Raw genomic sequence first — 25,666 nt, forward strand, 5'->3', positions numbered from 1 at the left:
TTTACTCCAAACCAAGGGATTTTAAGGTGCTAAAGGGGTGGCAGGGGTTTATTTCAAGAAAAAGGTCCACATAAAGGTATCAGAAGTATGTTCATGAGAGGAGGACCTGAGTAAGGAGTTTAAAGACAAAACAGAGCAGGAGATTTACTAGTAAAGGCAAGCAAGCTGTTTCTGATTTTACCGCATTTTTCGGTAACAGTTTTGGCGACCCAGATGGGACCCTGCTTTTGAATCTCAATGGATCTGTGGGATCGTGGGACCTCCAGCCGGCACCAAGGAATTCTCGGGGAGAGCTTCCGATCCCCGGACCAGAGAATTCTGAGCAAGATCCCCTGGATTGAGGTAAACAAGGCATTCTTTTAAGAAGAAACATAGGTAGAAAAATACGTGGGGTTAGCTTCCCACATAGGATAGGATAGGATAGTGGGTTAGAGTCCCACAGGCCTGCCCATAAGGCACGGCAAAAGCTACGCAGGGTTGGGGCCAAGAGGTACCTCAGTTGGTAAGGCTCTGCTAGGCGAAAGCCTGTGGAGTGGGGCCCAAGGGTAGGGGAGTCTTCAACAGGGGGTTGAAGTCTCCAGGGATATCTAGCAGGGGGCTAGAAATCCCAGTGGGGGATTTCCAGTGAGAGTGGAATCCCGGAGGGAGCTCTAACAGGGGTTGGAGTCCCTCTGACTAGTACTTGTGATAGTGCACAATCACAACTACTAGCCAATTGAGAGATGGGAACATTTCCGAGTAAGAAACCTGTCCCACAAAGAACACCTTTGGGATGTATTTTGAAGCATTGGAAAGACATCAGGGGTGGTGACCCACTAACTAGGAAACCATTAATTGAATATTGCAATCATTGGTGGCCAATGTATCAATTGGAAGGTGGGGAAAAATGGCCAGAAAATGAGACATTGCAATATAATACCATCTTGCAATTAATGTTGTTTTGTAAAAAGGGAAGGTAAATGGGAAGAAGTAGCATATGTTGATTTATTCTTTACACTGTGGAATCATCCAGAGAGGCAGAAATAGTGTGAGATATGTCCACAAGATTCTACGACAATGTTTTTGGAAAGAGGAAAATGTGGTGAGAACTTGAAAAAGTATTGTTCTACTAGTGATACTGGATACTTTGCTTGCTGAAACTGACAAGAAAATGGCATGGAATACAGCTAGAAGGCAGGTGCAGGAGCACATGCTAATGGAAATTTACAGCGAACAATGAATAAGAATTTTTCATCTACAAATCCCGAGTGGGACCCTAATCAGCCAGGACCCAGGGGAATGTTGACTAGATATCAGAGATAGATTTTATTTGGAGTAAGACATGCAATGCCAAAAGCAATAAATTGGTCAAAATTTATGAAGTAAGACAAATGAAATGAGTCCCCTTCAGCCTCTATAGAAAGACTGAAGGTGACTGCCAGAAAATATACTAATTTGGACCCAGAAAAAACAGAAGCAATTCAATTGGCCTCTATATTCATGGGACAATCAGCCCCAGATATTGTAAAAAAACTTCAGAAACTAGAAGAACCTGAATCTAGAAATTTGAGTAAAATGCTTAAGTAGCTTGACATGAAGGACACCAGGGGAATCAACCCTAGCTGAACACCTGGTTACACTGAAGCTAGGGAATGAAGAAATAGAATTTTTGGTAGATACAGGAGCCACTTATTTGGTATTGAATACATGTAAAGAGAAATTTAGTCATAAATCAGTAGATGTTGTTAGTGTGACAGGACAAAGAAAAATTAGCTTTTCTTAGAGCCATTAAAGTTTAAACTAGAGAAGCAATGGGCAACTCACCAGTTTCTATATATGCCTGAATGTCCACTGCCTCTGTTATGACAAGACCTATTAAGTAAATTAGATGCTCAAATAACTTTTAAAGATAGAGAGATTAAATTACTAATACCAGAATCAAAAGCCATAAAGGCAAGAATGTTTATGTTACAGGATTCCTCCAGGGAAGAACAGATTCCCAAAGAAGTGGAAAATGTAGTAATTCCTTTGGTTTGAGCGAGCGGAGCTCCAGAGCGATCTAAATTGGCAGAGCTGGTAAAAGTAACATTAAAACCTGGAGCCAAGCCGGTAAGACAAAAACAATACCCTATTAAGTGAGAGGCTCGAAAAGAATTAGAGAAGTTAAATATAAAATTTTTTAAAATATGAGCTTTTAGTAGAATGTGAATCAGAATATAATACTCCTATATTACCAGTAAAGAAATCTAGAGGCAAAGAATATTAACTAGTTCAAGGTTTATAGGCTAGAAATCAGATAGTCCAAGATTTACATCCAGTAGTAGCTAATCCATACACTTTACTGACCTCTTTAAAAGAGGAACATAAATGGTTTACTGTACTAGATTTGAAGGATGTCTTCTTTTGCATACCTCTGGACATAAAAAGTCAAAGCGTATTTGCTTTTGAATGGAAAAGCCCTACCACAGAACGAAAGACACAGCTAACATGGACTGTACTTCCACAAGGATTTAAAAATAGTCCTACGATATTTGGGAATCAGCTGGCAAAAGAATTAGAGATATGGAAAAAACAGAACCAAGGGAGAGGCATATTGTTACAGTATGTGGATGACATTCTGATAGCGGCAGAAAATAAAGAAAAATGTTTTGAAATTTTTAAATTTTCTGGGCCAAGGAAAATAGAAAGTTTCCAGAAACAAAACCCAAATAAGAAAAGAAGCAGAGATTTATTTAGGATTTGAAATATCTCAAAGACAAAGACAATTTAAAAAATGAAGGGAAAGGAACTATTTGTCAAATTCCCGAACCTAGCAGCCCGAAGGAACTGAGAGCTTCTCTGAAAATAATTAAATAGTGTCAGCTCTGGATTCTGAACTATAGACTGTATGTAAAACCATTATATGAGGCATTAAAAGAATCAAAAGATAACTATTTAACCTGGATGCCCAAATGCCAAACAGCATTCAAAGAACTTAAAAGAGCCTTGATGATGGCCCCTGCATTAGGCCTACCTGATTTAACTAAACCTTTTGAGTTGTTTGTCCATGAAAGACAACATTTAGCACTTGGAGTGCTAACACAGCGACTGGGAACCTAGAAGAGACCTGTGGGTTACTTCTCCAAACAACTTGATAATGTGAATAAAGAATAGCCTAGATGTTTACAGGCAGTGGCAGCAACAGTATTACTGATCCAAGAAGCCTGAAAGTTAACAATGGGACAAAAGATTACAGTATATGTCCCACACATGACAGTGACTGTTTTAGAACAAAAGGGGGGTCATTAGCTATCTCCTAGCAGAATGTTAAAATATCAAGTTGTTAAAACAAGATGATGTGGAATTGAAGACTACTGCTATAGTGAATCCTGCTATGTTTTTAACAGAAAATCTTACAGACAGTTTAAAACATGATCTCCTGCTAACTATTGAACAAGTCTATTCCAGCAGACCGAATCCGAGACATAAACCTCTGGAAAATCCTGATCTGGGATTGTTTACAGATAGAAGAAGCTTTGTGCAAGAAGAGAAGCAAATGGCCAGATATGCTGTCGTTACCTCCACCAAGGTAATGGAATCAGAGACGCTGCCTGCAAACACCTCAGCACAGAAAGCAGTATTGGTGGCATTGAAGCAGACTCTGTGAATGGCAAAGGACAAAAGGTAAATATTTAGACTGATTCCAAATATGCATTTGGTGTAATCCATAATCATGGAGCTATTTCGAAGAAAAAAGGACTGCTATCAGCCCAAGAATCATCAATAAAGCATAAAGAAGAAATTCTCCAACTTCTGGAAGATGTGCAGAAACCATCAATTCAGTCAAACAGCTGTGAACATAAATAAATGATTAGCAGATAAAGCTGCAAAGAAGACTGCAGAAAAAGGTATCCTTACACTAGTACCAGTAAAACAGATAAAAATTCCAGAGTTAAAACTGAAATATAATAAACTGGATGAGCAATTAGTAGAACAATTAGAAGCATCACAAAATACAGAAAGATAGTGAATAACACACACACACAAAAAAAAACCCCAAACAAAAAACAGATAATAATAACCCCACAAGTTATGACAGAACTTGCAAAAGAAAAACATGAGCAAACACATTAAGGTGTAGATGCTATAGTTTCGAGTTTAAAAACATCTGTAGTGTGTGTAGGCATGACAAAAATAATTAAATCCATAATAACTGTCTAATCTATCCTAGAAATAATCCCCTGAACAAAAAAAAACCACACACCACCTTTAAGAATAACAAAACAAACAAACAAAAAATTCTCTCAAAGATTATTAACAAATTAAGTTACCCAGACAAAATAGATATAAGTATTTGTTAGTGCTGATTGACAAATTTTCTAGATGGCCAAAATCTTTCTCTTGCTGCACAAACAAAGCTAAAGAAATAGTTAAAATATTGCTGAAAGAAATAATACCAAGATTTAGAGTGCCAATGGGAATGTCCTCTAATAAAGGACCACATTTTTTTGCAGATGTAGTTCAACAAATTAATAAAATTTTATGTATAAAATGAGACCTGCATACGCCCTAGAAACCACAATCAAATGAAAAATTTAAGAAGATGAACCAAACACTAAACTGATATAGTGGAATATTGTAGATCTAAGATGGAAGTATTGAAAAGATGATTATTTCAAAACTTCCAAAGGGGGGAAATATAACCAGAGCGATAGAATTAACCAACCATGGATGTTGCTATACTCCTTGTACAGCCCTATCCAACTGGACATTAAGTCTGGGGACATGGAGTATACAAATCAGTGTATTCCTTGATCTGTATTTTAGTCTCTAGGTAATCATTAATGTGAACGAAACAATAGACAATGTGCTTCTGTCAGAAGAGGATGACAAAATGTGGTTTCGTGTAGTGGACTGAGAAAACTGGCCAGGGCTGCCAAGATTAAGAACCAAGTAGGTAAAAGGTAATTCCAGCAGGGGGAAAGGTAATTCCGGCAGGGGGAGATCGCGACAACCGACTCACAGACCACCGACCCAAGTAATACCACCTACTCAAAAGAGAACAATAGAAGAAGACAACTGAGTTTGCACAGTAATCTACATGTAGAACGAGCAAGTTTGTACCAATCAGTAGAAAGGACAATAATGAATATGTATGAATAGGTAAATTTTTGATATATAAATTGTATGAGAAAGGTGTGTAAGGTATGCACGTTAGGAGGAGCGATCCCCCGTGCATCCGGCGCCGTGAATAAAGAATGCCTGCTCTTTAATACTAAATTGGTGTTAAAGAGTTGTTTCTGATTTTACCGCGTTTTTCGGTAACAAAGCCACCTCTCTCATCTCTGCTTGTGGCTCAGGCCTTTCCACATCCACCCATCTCTGCTGCTTTTGCTGCTCTCTCAGGGAGGGAAAATAAAACAAGTCATCAAGACCAGAGATAGCAACCTCCTGGGCAAATTGCCAGTTACTTAATATTGTTGCTAATGACCTACAAACAGAAGTAAATAGCATGTTAATGAAATGAGAAGAGGCTGCTAAACTAGGGAAAGCAGCAAGAGCTGGTTTAGAGAATAAATAAAATTTACCTCTATGTAACTCAGCATTATCAAGCCCAGTGACTTGTCTGAAATGGTCTCTAGTGGAATCTCTGAAATTGCCTGGTGGTTTGCAGCTCTGCTTCTCAGTACATGACTGTGCATCACAGAAAATGCAGCTTCAGCTCTCCTCCTCTGTCTGCAAGACAACTGTGGACAGGGCTACCACCAGAAGGTAAGGGCCAGGGGATCAGCCACCCTTCTCTACAGCTGTGGGATTCAGGCTTGTTCTGATATAAATACTTGGGCAGGAAAATACACAACTCTCATACAAGCTCCTATAATGCTAACTTGAAAAACATTGCTTTGGCTGTGGAAACTGTTCCAGGAGGCTGTGGGAAATGAACCCCCTGAAGCCAAGGTGAGTCTTGCCAAGCCCAGCTTAGGTAGCTGGTTGCTCAGGGGAACTCTGCATGGACATCTGATTTGAAGGGCAGATAGCTGTGGGCTTTACTGTTCCCATTTCTTCCATCTCTTCAGAAAAATTCTTTTCATTTTCCTGACTTGTTTCACTGCCTGTATTGAAGTCCCTAAACAGTGACACACCACTAAAACCTCAAATGGCAGTTAGCAATTTCTGTGGGCTGCCAGGGTTTTGAAGGAGTTTAGGATTTGGGAAAGAACTTGGGAAGTCACACAGGAAACCAGTGAGTAACGGCAGATGAACTTAATAGCAGGCAAGCACAGAATGGGATCCAGCGTGCCCCAAAGAGTGGGATAAGCACCCTATCTCCCAAAAGCTCATTAAAATGTGTCTGTGAATATCTCAAGGAGTTAGAAAACAGGAAATTAGCTCTGGCAGCAAAGAGAAGATAAAGGAAACCCCAGAAAGATTATCTTATTCTGCTTCCAAAGACTTTGTGCTTTTGCTGTAAGCTAGCTACTTGGAAGAATTCGCCCGCCCCCTCCAATTACTGAAGCACTGATTCCCTTTTACTCTTTTGTGCTGGTTTTGTCTGAGAAGGGGTTAATTCTCCTCACTGTGGGGGTCGGCTACCTTTCCAGCTTCCCGCGCTCTGCCGCGTGGCGTGGCAGGGGGGGCTGGGAGGGGCAGGGCCATGGTGGGGGCGGCTGACCCCGACTGGCCAATGGCAGGTTCATTCCATACCATGTGACACCATGACCAGTATATTGAGGGGGGGCAGATTGCAGCTCGGGAGCGGTGTGGCGTCGGGTCGGCGGGTGGTGAGCGGTTGCTTTGCATGTGGTTTGTTTTGGCGGTTTGTTCCCCCTCTCCCCTCCCTTCCCCCCCCTCCCCCGGGGTTTTGCGCCTCTCGTTGTTCTCCTTTCCATTGCATTTCTACTGTTGTTTCTTTTAATTATTAAACTGTTCTTATCGCAACCCACGAACGTTACCCTTCTGATTCTCTTCCCCCATCTACCGGTAGGGGAGTGAGCGAGCGACTGTGTGGGGCTGAGCTGCCGCTAAACCACGACAGTCTTTCTGGTGCCCAACGTGGGGCTCAAGGGTTGGAGATAACAACAGCTGCTGGTCACAGCACCATGTTCTCGTTTTTGCACTTCATGTTAAAGATCATTGTTGGTTTGTTGAGTCTGCTGTGTTCTGCTGTGATTAGTAATGTTTTGCCTACAAGATTTGTTATGCAAACACTCGTTTTCAGCTTTATCTGGTATTTGGGGTTTTTGCTGAAACCGTTACTGTACTTTGGATAGCACCTTGTTGAGGCAATTAGCAATTATGCCTCCTCCTTTGAGAGATTTTATATGGAGGAAATACAGAATAGTACCTTTGCAACTTTGTTCTATGATGTCTCTGCCTCTATTACAACAACCTTTTTGTATCTTGAACATCCGTGGGTGGTTAAGGTGCACTTATTGTTAGTGTTTGGGCATGTTGTTTTGGTTTTGACTAAGCAACTTAAGAATATCACCCAGAAATCTGCCCCGAGGCTTGATAGTTATGAGTGGCAGGGCATGTGGGATAGCATAGGCAAATACCTAGGGCAGTGGGCACCCCCAGTGTTTTGGAGTTTCACCCCTGAACAAGTGCAGAATCCTGAAAAACTAGTGGAATGTTTGGAGAAAGTATGTTATGCTGGGAACTCCAGAGAGACACAGATCACTGCAATGTGCTGGGGTCTGGCCCATGCATACAGAGCCCTGCTCAACAGTATTCCCCAAGGGGAAGAGAAGGTCTCTGGATTGAAATGCAAAGTGACTGGCACTGTAGACACTCCAACCCTGAGGACAGGCACTGTGGCTACTCAATCCCCCAGGACAAGTACTGGAGCTGGCTCAGAGAATCTACCCATTCCACTCTCAGTTGCCCCCATACACAATACGAAATATTGTAAGCGGACATCAATTTGTTCAGAACGGCATGATGAAAAAGCAGGGCAGTCACGGGGAGAGGAGGGAGAAGTCATAAATGAAATAGAGACCACCCAATCCCTGTCCTTGAGCGAGCTGTGAGATATGTGAAAAGACTTAAGCCATCGTTCAGGTGAGCACATTGCCACCTGGCTGCTCCGATGCTGGGATAATGGGGCCAGTAGCCTGGAACTAGAGGGAAAAGAAGCCAAACAATTGGGATCCCTTTCTGGGGAAGGGGGCATTGACAAAGCAGTTGGGGAAAAAAACACAAGCCCTCAGCCTCTGGAGGCGACTCCTGTCTGGAGTGAAGGAAAGGTATCCCTTTAAAGAAGATGTTACATATCGCCCAGGAAAATGGACAACTATGGAGAAAGGCATCCAGTATCTAAGGGAATTAGCTGTGTTTGAGGTGATTTATGGTGACCTGGACGATCAATGGTCATCCAAAGATCCAGATGAAGCCGAGTGCACACGACCCATGTGGCGGAAGTTTGTACGGAGCGCACCATCTTCGCATGCAAACTCATTGGCAGTAATGTCCTGGAAAGATGACGAGACACCAACGGTGGCAGAGGTGATAGATAGACTCCGGGATTATGACACAAATATCTCTTCCTCGCTTGTCTCTGCTGTGGAGAAACTATCCCAAGAGGTCCAGCAACTCAAAGAAGATATGTCCTGCTCCCCACCTCGACAGAGTAGTGTCTCAGCTGTTAGGAATAAGCGTCCTTTGACTCAAAGGAGAGGATACACACCACGGGCCACCCTATGGCTCTACCTGCGTGACCACAGAGAGGACATGATGAGGTGGGATGGCAAGCCTACCTCGACCCTAGAGGCATGAGTATGTGAACTGCAAGGAAGAACAGTCACTCAGGGAGGCTCTTCCAGGAAAGCTGCTGCTCCAGTTTCCAGCGAGCAAGTCCCCAGACAGAGGAGTAGAAGCACTGATTTTATTTCTAAGTGTAATAGAGGGATTCCTGATTGACATTTACAGGAAGTGAGTTGTGACTGCCATGATCAGGACTAGAGGGACCCTGCTTCCAGCCAGGTGGAGGAAAGAGATAACCGGGTTTACTGGACTGTGTGGATCCGATGGCCTGGCACGTCCGACCCACGGGAGTATAAAGCTTTAGTGGACACCGGCGCACAGTGCATCTTAATGCCATCAAACTATATAGGGGCAGAACCCATCAGCATTGCTGGAGTGACAGGGGGATCCCAAGAGCTAACTGTATTGGAGGCCGAAGTGAGCCTAACTGGGAATGAGTGGCAAAAGCACCCCATTGTGTCTGGCCCAGAGGCTCTGTGCATCCTTGGCATAGACTACCTCAGGAGAGGGTATTTCAAGGACCCAAAAGGGTACAGATGGGCTTTTGGAGTAGCTGCCTTGGAGATGGAGAGAATTAAACAGCTGTCTACCTTGCCCGGTCTCTCGAAGGACCCTTCTGTTGTTGGGTTGCTGAAGGTCGAAGAACTACAGGTGCCAATCGCCACCACAACAGTGCACTGGCGGCAATATCGCACCAGCAGAGACTCTCTGATCCCCATCCATTAACTCATTCACCAACTGAGGAGCCAAGGAGTCATCAGGAAGACCCACTCACCCTTTAACAGTCCCATATGGCCAGTGCGGAAGTCTAATGGAGAGTGGAGGCTAACAGTAGACTATTGTGGCCTGAATGAAGTCACTCCACCGTTGAGTGCTGCTGTGCCAGACATGCTAGAACTTCAATGCGAACTGGAGTCAAAGGCAGCCAAGTGGTATGCCACAATTGATATTGCTAATGCATTCTTCTCAATCCCTCTGGCAGCAGAGTGCAGGCCACAGTTTGCTTTCACTTTGGAGGGATGTCCAGTACACCTGGAATCGACTGCCCCAGGGGTGGAAACACAGTCCTACCATTTGCCATGGACTGATTCAGACTGTACTGGAACAGGGAGAAGCTCCAGAACACCTTCAATACATTGATGACATCATCGTGTGGGCCAACACAGCAGAAGAAGTATTCGAGAAAGGAGAGAAAATAGTCCAAATCCTTCTGAAAGCTGGTTTTGCCATAAAACAAACTAAGGTCAAGGGACCCGCACGAGAAATCCTGTCCTCAAGAGTCAAATGGCAAGATGGACGTTGTCAGATTCCAATGGATGTGATCAACAAAATAGCAGCCATGTCTCCACCAACCAGCAAAAAGGAAACACAAGCTTTCTTGGGCGTTGTGGGTTTTTGGAGAATGCATATTCCACACTACAGTCTGATCATAAGCCCTCTCTATCAAGTGACCCAGAAGAAGAATGATTTCAAATGGGGCCCTGAGCAACGACAAGCCTTTGAACAGATTAAATGAGAAACAGTTCATGCAGTAGCTCTTGGGCCAGTCCTGGCAGGACAAGATGTAAAAAATGTGCTCTACACTGCAGGCGGGGAGAATGGCCCTACCTGGAGCCTCTGGCAGGAAGCACATGGGGAGACCCGAGGTCGACCCCTAGGGTTTTGGAGTCGGGGATACAGAGGGTCCGAAGCCCACTATACTCCAACTGAAAAAGAGATATTGGCAGCATATGAAGGGGTCCGAGCTGCTTCAGAAGTGGTTGGTACTGAGGCACAGTTGCTCCTGGCACCCCGACTGCCAGTGCTGGGCTGGATGTTCAGAGGGAACATCCCCTCTACACACCATGCAACTGATGCTACGTGGAGTAAATGGGTTGCACTGATCACCCAGCGGGCTCGAGTAGGAAACCCCAGTCGCCCAGGAATCTTGGAAGTGATTATGGACTGGCCAGAAGGCAAAGATTTTGGTTTATCACCAGAGGAGGAGGTGACACGTGCTGAAGAAGCCCCACTGTATAACAAACTGCCAGAAGATGAGAAGCAATATGCCCTGTTCACTGATGGGTCCTGTCACCTTGTGGGAAAGCATCAGAGGTGGAAGGCTTCTGTATGGAGTCCTACAAGACAAGTAGCAGAAACTGCTGAAGGGGAAGGTGAATCGAGCCAGTTTGCAGAGTTAAAGGCCATCCAGCTGGCCTTAGACATTGCTGAACAGGAAAAGTGGCCAGTGCTCTGTCTCTATACTGACTCCTGGATGGTGGCAAATGCCCTGTGGGACTGGTTACAGCAGTGGAAGCAGAGCAACTGGCAGCGTAGAGGCAAACCCATCTGGGCCGTCACATTGTGGCAAGATATTGCTGCCCGGGTAGAGAACCTGGTTGTAAGGGTACGGCATGTGGATGCTCGTGTCCCCAAGAGTCGGGCCACTGAAGAACATCGGAACAACCAGCAGGTGGATCAGGCTGCCAAGATTGAAGTGGCTGAGGTGTATCTGGACTGGCAATATAAGGGTGAACTATTTCTAGCTCGGTGGGCCTATGACACCTCAGGCCATCAAGGGAGAGATGCAACATACAGGTGGGCTCGTGATCGAGGGGTGGACTTGACCATGGATATTATTGCACAGGTTATCCATGAATGTGAAATGTGCGCTGCAATCAAGCAAGAGAAGCGGGTAAAGCCTCTGTGGTATGGGGGACGATGGCTGAAATATAAATATGGGGAGGCCTGGCACATTGACTATATCACACTCCCACAAACCCGCCAAGGCAAGCGCCATGTGCTTACAATGGTAGTAACAATGACTGGCTGGCTGGAAACATACCCCGTGCCCCATGCTAGTGCCCGGAACACTATCCTGGGTCTCGAAAGACAAGTCCTGTGGTGACATGGCACCCCAGAGAGAACTGAGTCAGACAACGGGACTCATTTCTGAAACAACCGCATAGACACCTGGGCCAAAGACCATGGCATTGAGTGGGTGTATCACATCCCCTATCATGCACCAGCCTCTGGGAAAATTGAACATTACAATGGACTGTTAAAAACTACACTGAGAGCAATGGGGGGTGGAACATTCAAGCACTGGGATACACATTTAGCAAAAGCCACCTGGTTAGTCAACACGAGGGGATCTGCCAACCGAGCTGGCCCTGCCCAGTCAGAACCCTTACGTACTGTGGAAGGGGATAGAGTCCCTGTAGTGCACGCAAAAAGTATGCTGGGCAAAACAGTCTGGGTTCTTCCTGCCTCAGGCAAAGGCAAACCCATTCGTGGGATTGCTTTTGCTCGAGGACCTGGGTGCACTTGGGTGATGCGGGGGGATGGAGAAATCCGATGTGTGCCTCAAGGGGATTTGATTTTGGGTGAAAACAGTCCGTGAACTGAATGGCACAATGCGAACTGCTATATAATATTGTGTGTCACCTCTGTGTTGTATCAATGATATCAGAGTACGAGCCTCCCAACCCATGGAAGATAAACTGTGAAACAAGCCGTGCAGCAGTGATGGAACGATGATTGAATCAGTATGCAGCAACCCAATGCCACACACACCATCTCTCCCACCCTGAAAGCCTGATACGGCAGATGGAGCCCAGAGTCATGGACTAGGTGAACTCAATGGACATTTTAATGGACATTTTACAGGGAAGGTCCATGAACTAAGGGAATGATGTCTGTGTATTATGTTAAAGGATGGGAAGGGGAGGGGTGGTGGTTGGTACAGTTGTATTGGATGGTATGGGACCTGGGCATGGTGTAAATGGTATGGAATAAGGGGTGGAGAATGTGCTGGTTTTGGCTGAGAAGGGGTTAATTCTCCTCACTGTGGGGGTCGGCTACCTTTCCAGCTTCCCGCGCTCTGCCACGTGGCGGGGGGAGTGGGGTGGGTGGGAGGGGGCTGGGAGGGGCAGGGCCACGGTGGGGGCGGCTGACCCCGACTGGCTAATGGCATGTTCATTCCATACCAAGTGACAGCATGAGACACCATGACCAGTATATTAAGGGGGGGCAGTTTGCGGCTCAGGAGCGGCGCGGCGTCGGGTCGGTGGGTGGTGAACGGCTGCGTCGCGTGCGGTTTTTTCGGCGGTTCGTTCCCCCTCTCACTTCCCTTCCCCCTCCCCCGGGGCTTTGCGCCTCTCGTTGTTCTCCTTTCCATTGCATTTCTACTGTTGTTTCTTTTAATTTTAATTATTAAACTGTTCTTATCGCAACCCACGAGCGTTACCCTTCTGATTCTCTCCCCCATCTACCGGTGGGGGAGTGAGCGAGCGACTGTGTGGGGCTGAGCTGCCAGCTAAACCACGACATCTTTGCAAAAGGGTCTGGGATGAGATCATCTCTGCTCACCTTTAGTGCCACAGGTCCTGCAGTCCTGGACAGTAAGTGCAGGACTGTGGAGTGGGTAGGCAGGAGGATTGAGCAGGGTGAGCTGTTCTGTATTCAGGCAATGGTTCCATGCTTCCAGCACCCTGGTTTATTGGGCTTCCGGTAAGAGGAAGCCCAAAGCTGGAGAGCTGAGTTTGCGCACTGAAGACAGCACTTGTAAGACCATATTTATCCTCACTGTTCCATTAGGTTTTTTTCCATCCATCCAACTTGTGTTCTTATAAGTCATGAACTGGAAAGAGGCCTGTGCTATTATGACACAGACTTGTATGTTGTTCTTATATTCCCTATCCTGCTCTAACTGCTGGACCATAAAAGCTGGAGGAGCTCAATCCATGAGCATGAGCACACAGAAGCAGGACTTGCACTCAAACAAATGCTGGGTGCTAGACTGAGAGAGGCAAGGGTACAGATGAGGAGCTTACAATATGTTCTGAGTTACACAGTCTTTGTAAGAGATCCCTGGTAAATAGTATTAACAAGTCATTCAGCTTAAGAGGGAACAGCATGAACTAATGGATGGGCTGTGCACATAGTCGTTTGAAGAATATGATTTTCCTACCTGTATATCAACAGTTTGAAGGGCGAAGGTACACTCAAATGGTTCATTCCTCTGATCAGATCCCAGTTCATTTCCTACGTCTGCTGCTGGCCTGAGACATGACCTTTATAAACTCACTTTACCTACAGGTTGGAAAAGCTTTGTTATCTATCAGAGGACAATAATGATTCTTGTTGTTGCTTTTTTGCAGTCTTCTGGTGACCAGAGCTGGCTTGGTGGGCTCAGCAAGAAAGACATTCCAGTCTTGCAAAATGAAGTATTGTTTTTAGTATTTTAACACACACAAAACAAAAACAAGATCGAAAGAAAAGAGATCCAAGTGGTTTGTGCTGCAATCATCTTCTGTGGCCCTTCAAAGGCACTCCAAAGACTTCATACGTTCCTTAACTTGCAGAAACTCAAAGATCACCTTATACAGGATCAAAAGATGGAAACATTTCAATGGTACGCAGCAGCAATTAAAGATTAGAAGCATCGTGGCTTTGTTTTGCATTTCAGGTCAGTGGAACTGAAAGGAGGAGGATGTTGGATGTTGTCCAGGACTCTGAGGCTGTGTCTATACCTGTAAATTAACTGTGGCTGGGTCTACTCTCTTGTGCAGAGGCCAGCTGGCACAGGATATCTGTACTACTGATTCTCATCCTGCAAAAAAGGGGGGGGGTTGCATCCAAATTTCCTACTGAGAATGGACACAAGTCTCTGCTAATTCCCAGGCTGTGTCTAGGCATCATTTGGGAAAATGCTAGTTAGATTGTGCCAAAAACATGCCAGGTAGTATTTTAACAACTTACAATACTGTTGTGGTTTTAGCTGGGATAGAGTCAATTTTCTTCACTGCAGCTGGCCTAGTGCTGTACTTTGGACTTAATATGAAAACAATGTTGATAACACACAGATGTTTTGGCTGTTGCTGGGTAGTGCTTGTACTAGTCAAGGGCTTTTCCAGTTTCCCATGCTCTGCCAGGTGCACAAGAAGCTTAGAGGGGAGGGGGCACAGCTAAGAGAGTGGATTCAAACTAGCTAAAGGGATATTCCATATCATGTAACGTCATGCCCAATATGTTAACTGGGAGGAGCTGACCGGTGGAGAGAAGCGGGAATCGTGGCTCAGGGACCGGCAGCGTTGGTCAACAGGTGGTGAGTGGTTCTATCACTTGTGTTTCTGTTTTTTTCCCTTTTCCCCTTTTCCTTTTTATTGTATTATAATTATTTTTATTATTATCATAATCAATATTATTATTATCATTATTTTATTCTAATTATTAAAATGTTCCTATCTCAACCCACAAGTTTTCTTTTTGCTTTTGCTCTTCCGTTTCTCTCCCCCGTCCCACAGGGGTGTGGGGAGTGAGCGAGCGGCTGCGTGGTGTTTAGTTGCTGACTGGGGCTGAACCACGACAAATACAGAAGATCAAGTTCTAATGTCCAGGGACATTTTTGGAACTGTTCATTCTGGTGGTAAAGATGTAATCTGGGAGTTTGTGTTATAGCTCTAGCAAGAATATCTCCAGGTCCTTTGTGACTACTGCTGATCAGTCTCTTCTCAGGTCCCCTCTGAAGGTCAGTGCACTGCTGGGATTCTTCCCACTGCCCATCGCCAACAGGCTTCCTCTAATCTCCTGATGGCAGTATGGTTTTGCCATGGTGTGGGCAAAGCAGAGGCAAAAAGGCACTCGGGAGAGAATTTGGCATTGCAAAGTACTTCACAAGAGCATTGAGGCCATGGAAGTTGTCAGAAGTTGGTCATTCAGGTCTGCAGTGTCTTTCCAGGCTGATTTATGGAGAGATCTGGGGAGTGCTGACGGTAATCCTGGGGCACAGGGGCTGCACTGTGGCTAGCTACACCAAGGATATGAATGAGAAGCTTGCTATGGACAAAGTTCAAACCATAAAGCTATCCCCTCTACAGATATGGTGTTTACACCTTTTATATGCTATCTCAGAAGTCTTCCATCTAAGTGTTTCCCATGTTATGGGAAAAGATGGCATCATGGTGCAGAATCTGGCCTAGTCCAAAGCTGGGGTGAAATGAGGAAAGAGTCACAAGCTTGACTGTTAAAGGCTTTTCAGGAAGGAGCTGGGGTGAGCCGAACCCTAGCATTCTCCCTGACATTCCTGCACCCTGCTAATGGCAGCCAAGATGACTTTCTGCTAATGCAAATATTCACAGCTGTATGCTGGATGTTGCTGAGTGGATAATGGCTGATGAGGCTGCCTGTAGACAGTCACTCCACTACCCGTGTGTAATTAATTGCGATGTAAAGTGTTCTGAGATGTGATACTGCTGAAATGCTGGGTGTATAAATTACTATCCTCACACAAAAGGGAACAAAATGTAAATTCTCTCAATATATTTTTAAATATGAGCATTTTTCAGCTGTTTGCTTTTTTGTAAAATTTATTAGGCCTCTTCCAGGGAACTGGAAGGCAGCAAGTGCAGTGTGTATGGATGAGCTGGCTTCCAGGGGCTCCTACTGTTCATACCACTTGGTCCCAGACTCCAGAGGTTCATCTACTTTTCTTCTCCTATTCTTTTATCCTCTGTTTAACGTTTGTTTCCCCTTCCGCTTTCTTGTTCACATTGTGAGCTGCTGCCTGCCTGGGGAGGGCAGCAGGGAAGCAGAATGCTTTTCTGCAAAGGGCAGAAGCTTGTAAGGGCTCCAGTCCCTGTTTCCTTGTGAACCAGAGAGTTTCCTTGTCCTGCTTCCCAGGGAACTCATCCAGTTGGGACAACACGTTTCCTTTGGAACAAGTCTATCACAAGGTTGTTGTCAGAGTAGCTTGCTCCTGTGTCAACTAGAAATTTAACTACATCATTCCCCAGCTTAACAGCAACCAGGGGTTCGGCCGGGGATTTAATTTCCTCAATCCCCGGTCCCTGTCAGTCTGAATCCTCTTCCATGATCCCCTGTGTATCTTGGTGTTCCCCCCTTTCGGACATTCATTTTTCCAATGTCCCTTTTCCTTGCAAAGAGCACACTGATCTTTTTCAAATGCAATTCTAACTCCTGATCCTCTCCCTGTACCTTGACCCCTTCCTCATCCTGGCCCCCTCTTGAAACTTTGACCTCTAAATGGAGCCTGTGCTTCAACAAAGGCAGCTGCCAATATTGCTGCATTCTGCCTCCTAGCTTTTAATTTTCCTTTTTCACTTTCTTTTGAACTTCCTCAGTATTATTATAGACTTTATACACCATTTCAATTAACTGATATGGTCATTCCTGACATTCCATATACTTTCTGTAATTTCCTCCTAATATCAGGTGCTGACTGTCCTACAAACAAGGTGGTAAAAATAATTTTATTTGACTCATCTTCCAGATTTAAACATCTTTTTCCTAAGCTACAAGCAGAACAACACTGTGAAGGCTTTTTCATATAATCCATCATCATTAATACATTCAAATCAGATATCAACAATTTCCATTTCTTCTTGGTTTCATGATCATTTCCTAAGGTAAAGAACAAATCCACGTATGGAATCTCATCCCATTTATTCTGCCATTTACAAAACAACATGAGTTGCAAGATTGTATTATAATTCAGAGACCCCATTTCTGGCCATTTTTCCTCATCTTCCAATTTATACTTTGGCCACCACTGAGTGCAATATTCTTTTAATTTCTTTTTTGTTAGAGGTTCCCTGCCAAACTTATTCCAACATTTCAAGATGCATCCTAATGGGGAACAAGGAGAAACCTCTGCAGATTGTCCTGCTCCCATGATGTTATCCAAAAAGAATATTTTTGCCAACCATGCTTCCATACACTCCAGTTGTCACCAGCCAAACATACACAAAGTTCACAAAATACCTTTTTTTCTTTTTACCTTTACCTATTGTTTTATGCACTCATCGTCACTGTCCAATCGTGCACAAAACTTACCAAACACTTTAAAAACCTTTACCTACTGTTACCCATGCAATGTCTCTTTATCATGCACTGCACCTTTGAGTTGCTTACCCACTCCAGATGGGGAGATTACTCACAGAGTCCTCTGAACAACAGGTCAGTCTGCACTTGGAGTCCGAAGAGCAGCTTCTCCCCACCGGCAGCAGGCAAGACAATACAGGCAAAGCTTCACAGTGGTCCCATCTGGGTTGCCAAAAACTGTCGTCCGAAAAGTCCCCTTCACCACACTGCCCTTCCTGCTCTAAGACATTTGGGCTCCTAATCTTGGACTCCCCATGACAGGCTTAGCAGTGGTTGTCACAAGGATGGAGCCCATTTTGGAGAGCCCTGCCTCCTTCCTCCACTGGGCAGTCTAGGCAGGTGTGGGTTGGTGTCAGGATATGGTGAAGAGGAGGGCTGAGGCAGAGGGAAAGCAAAGCCATCCAGCATTGGAAGAAAGTTGATGCAGATGTTGTCCGAAAAGTGGATTTGTCGCCTGGTGTGCAATGAGCCAATAATCACACACTCAGGAGAGACATTGCTAATTTATTTCAGGGTTGTGCAAGCCTGGGTGCTTGGTGGTTTTCCACAAATCAAGCACACCAAAGCCAGCTACCTCATTATATTTATACAATAAATTAATACATATTCATTCTAATCTACATAGGTTGCATAATGGCATTAAGTCACTCCTCTTGGCTCTGCCTCAGATCTTTCTGTGCATGCCTTCCTCTATTCGGGGTCCTTGGTGGTCTTTACAGATGAAGTACCCTAACCCTTTTTACCCATATATGGTCACATGTTACACAAGGACAATTTAAGGCTCTTTTCTCTTGCCAACTTTACATAATTTTCTTCTAAAAGGAATGCTTGTCCTTGATTAAATGGATAATCCTGATGGTCAAGATATCCCATCCCTAAGCTTAGGTTAAATATTAAAGGAGTCTAGATTCACACTAATTAAACATATACAATGCATGTTCTTTCCAAGGAGGGTTTGTTCTCTTACAAGGTGAATGACAAGTCTAGAACAATGTGGCCTGAATGGAAGAAATCTTGAGTGCTAGATGTTACATGAAGAAGGCATGATGACTTACTGCTTCCCATAGCACAGAAAGAAGAGAACATCCAGCAAAAATATCACACAAGTTTAAAACAAAAGATGGGAAGTAGTATTCCTCAGGGCATAAAATCCTGTTGGCAAATTCATCATGACAGTGTGCAACTAAAGTGCAAACAGGTTAAAAAAGTAGACTAAATCAGGTCCACTGCTGGCTATAAGACACAATGGTTTGGATGCTAATGCTGCTACAAGAACCCCTAAACCTCCAGTTGTCAGAAGCTGGGAGAATATGTGGGGGTGGGTGGATGTGTCACAGTTCTTGCAGTCATTTCCTAGACATCTGTTGCTGCTAATTGATAGAAAAAGGAAATAGAGACTATATAGCCTGGAAATCTATGGAGGTTTTATGTGCTAATGTGCAATAGATTAGGCAATGAATAGTTGACAGGTCTTGGACAGAAATAATGAGGAAGAAATCTGTATGAGAACTTCTCTATGGCATTCCTGAGAAGGCAGTCACAGCTTAGATGCAATTTAATGTTTCTATCAATGGCCTGGAAATGTGCAGATAACCTAAAGTTTGAAGGAATGCTTAATATGGCTTGAAAATGTGTGGAAAGGAGTCTGGGTCCATCAGCAGTCCACACATGTAGAGCATACATTTTCACGGTATCAAAATGGGAGACAGAATAAGAACCATTGATAAGATCCCCCCTCAGTCTTCTCTTGTCTAAGCTGAACAAACCAAGGTGTGTCAGCCTTTCCTCATAAGGGAGATGCTCCAGGCCCCTGATCATCTTTGTAGCTCTCTGCTGGACTTGTTCAAGCAGTTCCCTGTCTTACTTGAACTGGGGAGACCAGAACTGGACACATTACTCCAGATGTGGCCTTACTAGGGCAGAGCAGAGGGGGAAAATAACCTCTCTCGACCTGATGGCCACATTCCTTTGAATGCAGCCCAGGATACCTTTGACCTTCTTGGCCTCAAGGGCCCACTGCTGGCTCATGGTCAACTTGCTGCCCACCAGCACTCCCAGGTCCTCCTCAACAGAGCCGCTTTCCAGTAGGTCAGCCCCCAGCCTGTACTGGTGCATGGGGTTGTTCCTCCCCAGGTGCAGGACCTTGCACTTGCTCTTGTTGAATTCCATGAGGTTCCCCTCAGCCCAGCTCTCCAGCCTGTCCAGGTCTCACTGGATAGCAGCACAGCCTTCTGGTGTATCAGCCACTCCTCACAGCTTGGAATCATTAGCAAACTTGCTGAGGTTATACTCTGTCCCTTCATCCAGGTCACTGATGAATGTGTTGAAAAGGACTGGACCCAGCACAGACCCCTGGGGAACACCACTAGTGACAGGCCTCCAACCAGACTCTGCTCCATTGGATCAAAACCCTCTGAGTTCTGTTGCTGAGCCAATTCTCTGTCCACCTCCCTGTCCTCTCATCCAACCCACACTTCCTTAGCTTGCCTATGGGAGACAGTGTCAAATGCCTTACTGAAGTCAAGACAGACAACAGCCACTGCTCTCCCTTCGTTGGCCCAGCCAGTCATGCCATCATAGAAGGCTATCAGGGTGGTCAAGCATGATCTTCCCTTGGTGAATCCATGTCGACTGTTTCTGATAACCTTCTTGTCCTCTGCATGCCTGGAGATGACCTCCAGGATGAACTGCTCCATCACTTTTCTGGGGGTAGAGGTGAGGCTGACTGGCATATAGTTCTCCAGGTCCTCCTTCTTGCCCTTTTTGAAGGCTGGAGTGACATTTGCTTTCCTCCAGTCCTTGGGCACCTCTACTGTCCTCCCTGACCTTTCAAAGATGATGGAGAGTAGCTCAGCAAGAACATCCACCAGCTCCCTCAGCACTGGCAGGTGCATCCCATTGGGGCCCATGGATTTGCAAGGATCCAGTTTGCCTAGGTGATCTCTGACCCAATCCTCCTTAACCAAGGGGAATTCCTCCTTCATCCAGATTTGTCCTCTCTTCTCTGGGGGCTGAGATGCCTGAGGGCCAGCCTTAGCAGTAAAGACTGAAGCAAAGGAGGCATTCAGTAATGCTGCTGTTGTGGTTTAGCTGGCAACTCAGCCCCACACAGCCGCTCGCTCACTCCCCGACTGGCGCGATGGGGGAGAGAATCAGAAGGGTAAAGCTCGTGGGTTGAAATAAGAACAGTTCAATAATTAAAATAAAGCAATAACAACAGCAACAATAATGCAATGAAAAGGAAAACAATGAGAGTGGCATGAAACCCTGGCCGGGAGGGGAAGGGAGAATAAACCAACAAAACAAACAGCACACGACACAGCCACTCACCACCTGCCGACCCTATGCTGCCAGTCCCTGAGCCACAAATGACCCTCTGTGTGCCAAATGCCCTGGTTAATATACTGGTCACGGTGCCACATGGTATGGAATGAATATCCATTGGCCAGATGGGGTCAGCTGCCCTGGCTGTGGCCCTGCCCCTCCCGGATCCTTGCCCAGCTGGCAGAGCATGGGAAGCTGGAAAGGTCCCTGACTACTACAGATACTGCAGTGACTAGAGCCAAAACCAGTGCAGTCTCCACCCCTTATCCCATACCATTTACACCATGCCCAGGTCACATATCATCCAACACAACCTTACCAACCACCACCCCTACCCTTCCTGACCCTTGACATAATACACAGGCATCATTCCCTTAGTTCATGGACCTTGCCTGTAAAATGCCCGTAAAATGTCCATTGAGTTCACCTAGTCCATGACTCAGGGCTCCATCTGTCGTATCAGACTTTCAGGGCAGGAGAGATTATGTGTGTGGTGCTGGATTGCTGCATGCTGAAGTCAGTCTTCGTTCTATCACTGCTGCACTTTGCTTGGTTCATCAAAGTTCATCTTCCATGGACTGGGAGGATTCTACTATGATATCATTTGTATGGCATATAAAAACCACAGAATACAGTCTTATATAGAGGTTTGCATTATGCCATTCAATTAATTGGCTGTTTTCAACCAAAATCAAATCCCCTTGAGGCACACACTGGACTCCTCCATCCTCCCGCATCACCCACCAAGTGCACCCAGGTCCTCGAGCAAACGCAATCCCACGAATGGGTTTGCCTTTGCCTGAGGCAGGAAGAACCCAGACTGTTTTGCCCAGCATATTTTTAACATGCAGTACAGGGACTCTATCCCCTTCCACAGTACATAAGGGTTCTGACTGGGCAGGGCCAGCTTGATTGGCAGATCCCCTGGTGTTGACTAACAGGTGGATTTTTCTAAATGTTTATCCCAGTGTTTAAATGCTCCACTCCCCACCACCCCCCCCACCACCACCCCACCCACCCCCATTGCTCTCAGTGTAGTTTTTAACAGTCCATTGTAATGTTCAATTTTCCCAGAGGCTGGTGCATGATTGAGGATGTGATACACCCACTCAATTACGTGGTCTTTGGCCCATCTGTCTATGAGACTATTTTGGAAGTGAGTCCCATTGTCTGACTCTGTTCTCTCTGCGGTGCCATGTTGCTACAGGACTTGTTTTTCGAGACCTAGGATAGTGTTCCGGGCACTAGCATGGGGCACGGGATATATTCCGAGCCAGCCGGTGGTTGCTTTCACCATTGTAAGCACATGGCGCTTGCCTTGGCGGGTTTGTGGGAGTGTGATATAGTCAATGTGCCAGGCCTCCCCATATTTATACTTCAGCCATCGTCCCCCATACCACAGAGGCTTTACCCGCTTCGCTTGCTTGATTGTAGCGCACATTTCACATTCATGGATAACCTGTGCAATAACATCCATGGTCAAGTCCACCCCTCGATCACGAGCCCACCTGTATGTTGCATCTCTCCCTTGATGGCCTGAGGTGTCATAGGCCCACCGAGCTAGAAATAGTTCACCCTTATATTGCCAGTCCAGATACACCTCAGCCACTTCGATATTGGCAGCCCGATCTACCTGCTGGTTGTTCCGATGTTCTTCAGTGGCCCGACTCTTGGGGACGTGAGCATCCACATGACGTACTTTCACAACCAGGTTCTCTACCCGGGCAGCAATATCTTGCCACAGTGTGACAGCCCAGATGGGTTTGCCTCTATGCTGCCAGTTGCTCTGCTTCCACTGCTGTAACCAGCCCCACAGGGCATTTGCCACCATCCAGGAGTCAGTATAGAGACAGAGCACTGGCCACTTTTCCCGTTCAGTGATGTCTAAGGCCAGCTGGATGGCCTTTAACTCTGCAAACTGGCTCAATTCACCTTCTCCTTCAGCAGTTTCTGCTACTTGTCGTGTAGGACTCCATACAGCAGCCTTCCCTCTCCGATTCTTTCCCACAAGGCAACAGGACCCATCAGTGAACAGGGCATATTGCTTCTCATTTTCTGGCAGTTTGTTATAGAGTGAGGCTTCTTCAGCACGTGTCACCTTCTCCTCTGGTGATAATCCAAAATCTTTGCCTTCTGGCTAGTCCAAGATCACTTCCAAGATTCCTGGGCAAGTGGGGTTCGAGCCCGCTGGGTGTTCAGTGCAACCCATTTACTCCATGTAGCATCAGTTGCATGGTGTGTAGAGGGGACGTTTCCTTTGAACATCCAGCCCAGAACTGGCAGTCGGGGTGCCAGGAGTGTGGGGGAATAGACAGGGATCGGCAACCGGAAGATCACGGGATGTGACGGAAAGATAGACTCCTCCCCATAGGAGTGGCAAGAACAAGAAGCGCAAGAGCTATATAAGCGTGTGACGCAGCTAAATAAACGGACATTATGTATCCATCATATTGATGTCTGTGCATCACTGTCCCCAGGGTGGGTAGAGCCCTGTGTCCCGGAGATATGCGGCCCAAGATAAGTTCTCCCACAGAAGCGTACAGCAACAAGTGGTGACCCCGACGTGATCGGTGGGGCGGCATGGCAAGTTCGCCGGGGGGAAATGATAGCTTGAGGCACACAGGGGTGGGACGGTGAGCTGCAGGACGGCGGGCGCGCCATGGAATCAGTCGTAAAGGTACTGAAGGGATTGGGGAAGGAATATGGAACTTCGATATCGAAGGCGCCTACCTCAAAGGCCATCCAATGGATGATTACGCAGGGGCTCATACGGAGTCCCACAGACATATTTAATAAAGATAATTGGGCGAGAATTAAAGAGGAGTTAGCCGAAAGGGCTATGATGGGAAAACCCCAGTACATACAGCTCTGGGGAAAGATACACCGATTACTATTGAAAGCTCGGGATGATCAGGAGACGTGGCGGCAGGCGCGGCGGTGCCTGCACGGTGCCACAGTCGACAGTAGCCTGGAAATAGACCCAGGAGGGGCAGTGGGGACACAGACGGGGCAAGCATTGCGGGGGATGGGAAAGAAGTGGGGAGTTTGGACGGAGTAGCCTGGCCAACTACTCAGTCTGAGGCTCCCAAAGAGGCGGATCGGGAAGCGGCGGTGTTCCCTGTTGAGCCAACAGGACCTTTGGAACGCCCCCCCTGCATACCCCTGGGACGATTTGGCACAGGCGCGGGTACTTGCAGGCGGGGAGGGGGACGTGGCAGCGGACGCAGCGGGAGCGACGGAGCGGAGGGAGAAGGATGATCAGCGCCGGCAGCGGCGCCGCCCTCTGCCCGACCCTCGAGACTGGCTCCCGGGGCAACCCTTGAGATGGGAGTCGGACGAGGAGGGGGATTGGGGTGCCTGGAGGGGTGGGCAGGGTGGGTATAGATCAAGCTCGAGTAGCAGCGAATCAGAAGTTGGGGGGGAAACTGATGTCCTCATGTGGGAAGATGGGGCAGATTGCCTGCAGCATGCAAAAAAGAGGCATAAGGCAGCAGGGACTCGGAGGACCAATCAGGAGGGAAGAGAGAGATTGCCAAAAGGGGAGGTCCGAAGCGCTGCAGCTCCGGAGGGGTCCGCGGAGGACGTGCTGCGGCAGCTGCAGCAGGCTATGCGCACACTAGGGGAAGTAACTCGGAGGCAGACAGGACTTAACGAAGGGTGCGCTCCAGCGACAGTCAGTCGAGTTACCTAACTGGCGGCTGATAGCCAGAGATTGTAGCCTAGATGGAGTAAGGATAGAGATGCCCGGATATTCCCTGTCCGAGTAGCTCCAGGAGGAGGGATAGAGTGGACACCGATAGATGCCAAGCTAGTGCGAAGTTTATGGCGAGAAATTAGGGAAAAGGGGCTAAAGGATGAAGGGGTAGGATTGCTGCTAGACACTGCGCATGCAGCGCCGTTGACCCCCTCTGATGCTAAGCAGTTGGCGAAAGCAATATTGGCTCCCACAATGTACATACTTTGGAAGGAGGCGATGAATAGTGCCTGCCATGCCCTCGTACAGCAAGCGGCGGTGGCTCCGGGCCACCTGCTGAGAGGGACAACTCTTGAGTGGCTTACTGGAAAAGGTCAAGGGCTGGAAACCCCACAGTTACAAGCGGCGGCATTGAGGGGCAGGGAGCTGCAAGCGGTAATGGAGAGTTCCCGCAGAGCGTGTAGCGAAGTGGGCAGGTACGAAAAAAGAGCGGAACCGTGGCAAAAGATACAGCAAGGACTAGCAGAGCCATTTACATTGTTTTGTGATAGGTTGCAGAAGGCTATTATGGAATCAGAATTGCCACCAGCAGCCAAGGAGGCAGTCCTTATGGATTGCCTCTGAAGTCAAGCGAATCCGCAGACACAAGATATCCTCCGCACCCTGGCAGTGGGGGCATCATTGGGTCAAACCATCAGGCATGTCTTGCGCCAGGAGGCGTTGAATCTGCATGGCGGTATGTGAGCGCACATCTGCCAGAACCCTGACTGTGGAAGCGAAGAAAGGGTGACGGTGCAAGTGGCGGGGGTGGGGCCGAGATGTCACTTGTGTGGACAGCTAGGGCACTTTAAAGCCGGGTGCCCGCTAGGGGAAAGGGGAGGATGTAATGGAGGAGGAGCGCGCCCAGTAGGGAGGTGCTGGGTGTGTGGGAAGCCAGGACACCTGGCAAGAGATTGTCCAACCACAAAGCCGGGAAACGGCCAAAAGAGGGCGAAGCGAGGGGGATTCGCGCCTCCTGTGAGTCAAATGGCCCCCATCATGGTG

At 46.6% G+C, this 25,666-nt stretch overlaps 1 long non-coding RNA gene across 1 annotated transcript in view; it reads left to right on the forward strand.

Moving 5' to 3' along the window:
- Positions 1 to 253: 253 nt before the first annotated feature.
- The window catches only part of LOC142049453 (uncharacterized), a 322,507-nt gene continuing 297,094 nt past the window's right edge, over positions 254 to 25,666 (forward strand). The window contains exons 1-2 of the long non-coding RNA XR_012657723.1: positions 254 to 342; positions 1,954 to 2,088. This is a non-coding gene — a long non-coding RNA (uncharacterized LOC142049453). The remainder of the gene's footprint in view (positions 343 to 1,953; positions 2,089 to 25,666) is intronic.

Source organism: Phalacrocorax aristotelis, chromosome W (genome assembly GCF_949628215.1).
Source record: "Phalacrocorax aristotelis chromosome W, bGulAri2.1, whole genome shotgun sequence".
NCBI classification, from domain to species: Eukaryota; Metazoa; Chordata; class Aves; order Suliformes; family Phalacrocoracidae; genus Phalacrocorax; species Phalacrocorax aristotelis.